The sequence below is a fragment of the Palaemon carinicauda genome, chromosome 13 (genome assembly GCF_036898095.1).
Source record: "Palaemon carinicauda isolate YSFRI2023 chromosome 13, ASM3689809v2, whole genome shotgun sequence".
In the NCBI taxonomy this organism is placed as follows: domain Eukaryota; kingdom Metazoa; phylum Arthropoda; class Malacostraca; order Decapoda; family Palaemonidae; genus Palaemon; species Palaemon carinicauda.
In genome coordinates this window covers 26,595,752-26,603,251 of record NC_090737.1, presented here as the reverse complement: position 1 = coordinate 26,603,251, position 7,500 = coordinate 26,595,752, and the positions used below count along the sequence as shown (strand labels likewise).

The window sequence follows — 7,500 nt, the reverse complement described above, 5'->3', positions numbered from 1 at the left end:
ATATATATATATATGTATGTGTGTGTGAGTGTCCACATAATTTTACTACAAAACAAAAAGTGAAGACGTGTGTGGGTGGCGGAAAAGGTGAGCTGTGGATTCGGTAACACCAGGTAACGATCTGTCCGCAGAAGCTTCTCAAACCAAGGAACATTTTTCTTTGTTCAAAATATAAGGATTAAACTATTTATAACCTAGCTTTCAAATTGAAGTTTTATTCCAGCTGTTACCAAGTTGTGGAATGATCTTCCTAATCGGGTGGTTGAATCAGTAGAACTTCAAAAGTTCAAAGTTGGAGCAAATGCTTTTTTGTTGACCAGGCGGACATGAGTCTTTTTATAGTTTATTTATAACATATTTGTTTTTGATGTTGTTAATAGTTTATATATGACATGTCTGTTTTGACGTTGTTACTTGTTTTAGAATGATTTATTGTTAATTGGTTCTCTTCATTTATTTATTTCCTTATTTCCTTTCCTCACTGGGCTATTTTTCCCTGTTGGAGCCCCTGGGCTTATAGCATCTTGCTTTTCCAACTAGGGTTGTAGCTTGGATAATAATAATAATAATAATAGTGGCACCAGTTTCATCAAGGATTGATTTCTTATTTTAGATGATGTAAACATAGTAAGAGGCACTCGTGCTACTCGCTTACATTATTTAAGTCATTCTCTAGAAGGTATAAAAATCATGGTTCTATCTATATAGCTGCTGGTTCTCAGCTTAGCTTGTGTCTAGAAAGAAACCTGGATGATCTAGAATTCTAGTTATGTTGGATTGAAGATTATTTAGTAACATTGGCGATACGCAATAAGGAATGTGGATTTTCTTAAAATACTTGTTAAAGGTGGATTTGTTTGTGGCTGAAGAGGGTGGATTCACATGTTAATGCTCGGTTGAGGCGTATTTTTTTAATGCAATGATTAGTAAAGATTGGCTATCGTATAATTACTCTCTTGATGAATGTAAATTTTGTGGATATTTTAATGCTCGATTACGGAGGCTTTACTTACAGTATTTGTTAATAGTTATTTTTGTGTTGTTTTACCCTCCTTTTTAGGCAACTCAGACTTTATGCAGACATAAACATTGCGTGACCGGACTGAGGTATCAGGTTGGCGAGGGCACTAGCCACCCGTTGAGATAGTACAGCTATAGAGTTAAGGGGTCCTTTGACTGGCCAGACAATACTACAGTATATTGGATTTTTCTCTGGTTACGGTTCATTTTCCTTTTGCCTGCATATACACCGAATAGTCTGGCCTATTCTTTACATATTCCCCTCTGTCCTCATACACTGACAACACTGAGATTACCAAACAGTTCTTCACCCAAGGGGTTACTGCACTATTATTGTTCAGTGGCCACTTTCCTCTAGGTAGAGGTAGAGGAGACTCTTTAGCTATGTTAAGCAGTTTCTCTAGGAGAAGAACACTCCGAAATCCAGCCATTGTTCTTTAGTCTCGGGTAGTACCATAGCCTCTGTACCATGGTCTTCCACTGTCTGGGGTTAGATTTCTCTTCGCTTGAGGGTACACTCGAGCACACTATTCTATCTTATTTCTCTTCCTCTTGTTTTATTAAAGTGTTTATAGTTTATTTAGAAGATATTTTTTTAATGTTACTGTTTTTAGAATATTTTATTTTTCCTTGTTTCCTTTTCTCACGGGGATATTTTCCCTGTTGGAGCCCCTGGGCTTATAGCATCCTGCTTTTCCATCTAGGGTTGTAGCAAGTAATAATAGGTGATGGCTCTCTCTCTCTCTCTCTCTCTCTCTCTCTCTCTCTCTCTCTCTCTGTCTCTCTCTCTCTCTCTCTCTCTCTCTCTCTTAAATGTATATACTTATAGCTTACATAAATTACCCTGAAAACGTACCATTCCTCGTTGAATGTTCAAAGCCTTTCCTGTATATTTAAAAAGATTATTATAATACCTTTACACTGAAGAACTTTAAAGACAGCCTACACAAAGATTTTAAAAGGAAAGTTCCACTCCTAATTATTTTATCAAAAACATCAAGCAGTTGGCACACGTCTGAGAGTCAGGGAGCCACTCTCACCGGGGTGGGATTGGAGTTTGGGTTTTGGGGGAAGAAAAGCGAGTTTCATGGTTCCCCTGCCATGAACTTCGCCATGAGGGAAAGATCGAGAACAGTGCCGTATTGACCCAACTGAGTTGTGCCGGTTTATTCCGGATCGAGGCGGTTTCATTTTGGCGTGTCAGGAGTGACGGAGTTGGCATGTCGTCAGACGAGGAAACTCCAGTGCCAACCAGCGGGTGGGGCTGGTTAGTGTGGGGAAGTGGGAGGCTGGTATATAAAGAGGTGTGGGGAATCGTGCATGCATACGCAAACGTATTTGCCATTATATTAAACTTATGGTACGAAACCAAGGGAACAGCTTCTAAGTTTCGTGTCATTATTTTTTTTTTTCATATTCGTGGCGTGGTTTTACAACTGATGGATAATGTGAGCTTTATAATTTCAACATAACTGACATGAGCTCCCAATAGTCTCATTAAGAGGATCTCATGACATGATGGTTGTAGCCACGAAGGCGTAGAGCCAAATCATGAGTCTTCCCAGTTCCAGGAATCACGAACTTCGGGATCCTGAGGTTTGGGGTGGCCCTCTGGGTCGTTTCGTTTTTTGAATGAATAGAAAAGAAAAGAAGGAGGAGAGAGAACTATTAAATATATTAACATCAACAAAAGCTTTTGCATTTTATATATTTATATATATATTTTATTGTTTCATTTGCTCTCCTTTAATTTTTAACCTACCAATGTTATGGAATGTTTAATGAAGATATGAGGTTTTCTGTACTGTGATCTACTGACCAGAATTACCCTCCTTCCTGGAAGCTTTACTTATATTTCCTCTCTCTCTCTCTCTCTCTCTCTCTCTCTCTCTGGCATTATTATTATTATTATTATTATTATTATTATTATTATTATTATTATTATTAATATTATTATCGCGAACGAAGTGAGTGTGACCTAATATGAAATGCCAAAATTTTTGCGAACGTCACTCACCCAACCCATAGTCCAGTCATTTTATTATTATCGCTGGGGGGTGGGTGTGGAGCAGCTGATATTTCCGGAGGTGGAGTCAGTAACTACCAATAAATATTTTCAAATGAAATTTTAAGAGATTATTTCGCTCTATATAATCCTTATTCTGCCAATTTTCATGTTCGTACCTGCTCTAGGCATGTCTTGGCTGTCACTTTTGTTCGTAAGTAACGACTTTTAGCTAGAAAACCAGTGTGGAGCCGCAAACTACTAAAGTTTTACCGATATCCAAATGATTTTCAATGGGTTTGATGGGTGTTATGTGAACTACACTCATACCATTTTTCGTATTAATACTTGCCATAGAAAAGTCGCATTAACCATTTTTCGATACTGGGGGTTGAGGGGTGTTATTTTCGGCGGCCCCGAAAATTACTCGTAGAATACTTAACACATCTAAATGAAATTTTCAGGGATTTATGAGATGGATATTTACTACTCTTAAGTTTTGCAGATATCCAAATTACTCGTAGAATACTTCACACATCTAAATGAAAATTTCAGGGATTTATGGGATGAATATTTACTACTAGAGTTTTACAGATATCCAAATGATTTTCGATGGGTTTAATGGATGTTATGTGAACTACATTCATACCAATTTTCGTATTAATACTTGCCATAGAAAAGTCACATAAGCCATTTTTCGATATTCACCGGGTGGGGGACTATTTTCGGCGGCGCCGTAAATTACTCGTAGAATACTTCATATATCTAACTAAAATTTTCAGGGATTTATGGGATGGATATTTAATTGTCCATACCAATTTTCATGTTGATATCTGCCACAGAAAAGCCACAACAAACGTTTATTTCGGTGTGGATTGAATGGTTATTTTGGCGGTGGAGTAAATTGTCCCCAGAATAATTCACATATCCAAATGAAAATTTCATGGTTTGGTGTGGAACATAGCTTCTTTGTTCATGTCAAATGACATGGTAATATCTATAATTGAAAAGACACAGCTATCATGTAGCCTTCTTAAATATGCTATTAAATGTATCAACATTACAGTGAACTGCGTGATAGTGAGTGACATCAAGGGCCAATGCTGCTCTCATAAACAAAATCCGTCCCGAGTTGCACCTGCCAGTTATTATTATTATTATTATTATTATTATTATTATTATTATTATTATTATTATTACCTAAGCTACAACTCTTGTTGGAAAAGCAGGATGCTATAAGCTCAAGGGATCTAATAGGGAAAAATTACCCAGTGAGGAAAGGAAATATGGAAAGTAATGAATATAAAGTACAAGATATTTTAAAAACAGTAACAACGTTAAAGTAGATCTGTTATATATAAACTAGAAGAGAGACTTATGTCAGTCTGTTGAACACAAACTTTCGCTGCAAATTTGAATCTTGAAGTTCCATCTATTCAACTTCCTGATTGGGAAGATTATTCCTAAATTTGGTCGCAGCTGCAATAAAACTACTAGGATACTGTATAGTTTTCAGAAAAGATTTTCTAAAAAAAAATATATATATATATATATATATATATATATATATATATATATATATATATATATATATATATATATATATATACTTTTATGGTGCATTTCTGAAATGTTTTATTGTTAAATGTCTTCCTTTCTGCGATTAAAATTCGCATCTTCCAACATTGAGATAAATGAAAAGTGCATGACTATTAATCAAGCTCCTAGGTCCATGGAAAAGTCTAAGGGATGTGTTTGTCATGTTTGATTAGTAGCAATCGTATTAAAAAAAATATTTAGATTTGTTAACCTATTTGAAAATACAAACAAGTGGTGTGATAAAAGTGTGTTTTATATGAAGGTTGTACTGTATGCCTATACAATTAATTTATCTAAACCATATTTAAGATTCCATAATTTCAAAGGCACGGAGTGTGGTGAATACCCTTTCGCTCTTGGTGAGTGAGTATGTAGTTTTATCTCACAGTTGGTTATTTATAACCTCTACAAAAGCCCCGAAAGACCTTTACTATTTTGTACATTTTTTTCCATAATAAAGAAATACGATGTCTTATTTCTAGAATCTTAGTGACGTGATACTTCTGTTATAATAAAGTTTATGGATTTGAGAATTCTAACCTTTCTATATCTAATATATATATATATATATATATATATATATATATATATATATATATATATATATTATATATATATATATATATATATATATGTGTGTGTGTGTGCTCGAAAATTTTCTGAGAGTGTTTGCTCTCAAGAAAATTTTTTCAGTGTGGCCGCGGGGGCATAAAACAATTAGAATAGCGCCAACGTTATCCCTGCGTGTCGTAAGAGGCGAGTAAAAGGGACGGGACGAGGGGGCTGGGAACCCCCTCTCCTGTAAAATTATCCTGTGAGACAGCAACAAAGAGATGGAGCTGGGGGGAGAGTGACTGCTCCCCGCACTCTAGTTTTGGGGTGTTTGAATGTGCGTGGATGTAGTACGATAGAGAGTAAAAGATGTGAGATTGGAAGTATGTTTAGAAGTAGGAGGATGGATGTATTGGCCTTGTGTGAGACAAAGATGAAAGGAAAGGGTGAAGTGATGTTTGGTGAAATGTCTGGTAGAGTGTCTGGGATTGAAAGGGGAAGAGCGAGAGAAGGTGTGGCTTTATTGCTGAGTGAATGGATGACAGGTAAAGTAGTGGAATGGAAGGAGATATCATCTAGGTTAATGTGGGTAAGGGTTAGGTTGGGTAGGGAATGTTGGGCGTTTGTCAGTGCGTATGGGCCAGGTAGTGAGAAAAGTGAAGAAGAGCGGAATGAGTTTTGGAATGAATTAACTAGGTGTGTAGAAGGACTGGGTAGAAGGAATTATGTAGTTGTTATGGGTGACTTGAATGCTAGAGTGGGTGCTGGAGAGGTAGAAGGTGTCATTGGGAAGTATGGCGTACCAGGTGAAAATGAGAGTGGTGAGAGACTGGTAGATATGTGTGTTGAACAAGAGATGGTAATAAGTGCTAGCTTTTTTAAGAAGAAAGATAAAAATAAGTATACATGGGTAAGAGTGGCAAATGGAAGAGTAGTAGAAAGGGCATTAATGGATTATGTGTTGATAACTAAAAGAATGTTTGGAAGATTGAAAGACGTGCACGTGTTTAGGGGTATGGCTAACGGTATGTCTGATCATTTTTTGGTGGAAGGAAAATTGTTTGTAGCAAAAGAGTGGGGGAATAGAGTAGGTGGATGTAAAAGGGAGCTAGTGAGGGTTGAAGAGCTAATAAAACCTGGGGTAAAAAGTAAATATCAGGAAAGGTTGAAAATGGCATATGACGAGGTGAGAGTAAGAGAAACTGGTAATTTAGAGGAGGAGTGGAAGTTAGCAAAAGAAAATTTTGTTGGGATTGCAAGTGATGTATGTGGCAAGAAGGTTGTTGGAGGCAGCATGAGGAAGGGCAGTGAATGGTGGAATGAAGGAATGAAGGTAAAAGTGGAAGAGAAAAAGAGGGCTTTTGAAGAATGGCTGCAGAGTAATAGTATAGAGAAGTATGAAAAATATAGAGAGAAAAAGGTGGAAGTAAAGCGCAAGGTACGTGAGGCAAAGAGGGCAGCTGACCTGAGGTGGGGTCAGGGACTGGGTCAGTCATATGAAGAGAATAAGAAGAAGTTTTGGAAAGAAGTGAAGAGAGTAAGAAAGGCCGGCACAAGAATTGAAGAGACAGTGAAAGATGGAAATGGAAGGTTGTTAAAAGGAGAGGAGGCAAGGAAAAGGTGGGCGGAATATTTTGAAAGTTTGCTGAATGTTGAGGATGATAGGGAGGCAGAGATTATTGCTGTTGCAGGTGTTGAGGTGCCAGTGATGGGAGATGAGAATGAGAGAGAGATTACAATAGAGGAAGTGAGGAGAGCACTAGATGAAACGAGAGTAGGAAAAGCATCTGGTATAGATGGTGTGAAAGCTGAGATGTTGAAGGAAGGGGGTGTGACTGTAATTGAATGGTTGGTGAGATTGTTTAATGTGTGTTTTGTGTTGTCAATGGTACCAGTAGATTGGGTCTGTGCATGTATTGTACCACTATATAAGGGTAAGGGAGATGTGCATGAGTGTTGTAATTCAAGAGGTATTAGTTTGTTGAGTGTAGTTGGAAAAGTGTATGGTAGAGTACTGATTAATAGGATTAAGGATAAAACAGAGAATGCAATCTGGGAAGTACAGGGGGGTTTTAGAAGAGGTAGGGGTTGTATGAATCAGATTTTTACAGTTAGGCAGATATGCGAGAAATATTTAGCAAAAGGTAAGGAGGTGTATGTTGCGTTTATGGATCTGGAGAAAGCATATGATAGAGTTGATAGGGAAGCAATGTGGAATGTGATGAGGTTATATGGAGTTGGTGGAAGGTTGTTGCAAGCAGTGAAAAGTTTCTACAAAGGTAGTAAAGCATGTGTTAGAATAGGAAATGAAGTGAGCGATTGGT

General features: G+C 37.2%; 1 protein-coding gene across 1 annotated transcript in view; it reads left to right on the top strand.

The window, feature by feature from the left end:
- Positions 1–7,500, top strand: part of LOC137652236 (uncharacterized) — a 352,081-nt gene that overhangs the window by 127,040 nt on the left and 217,541 nt on the right.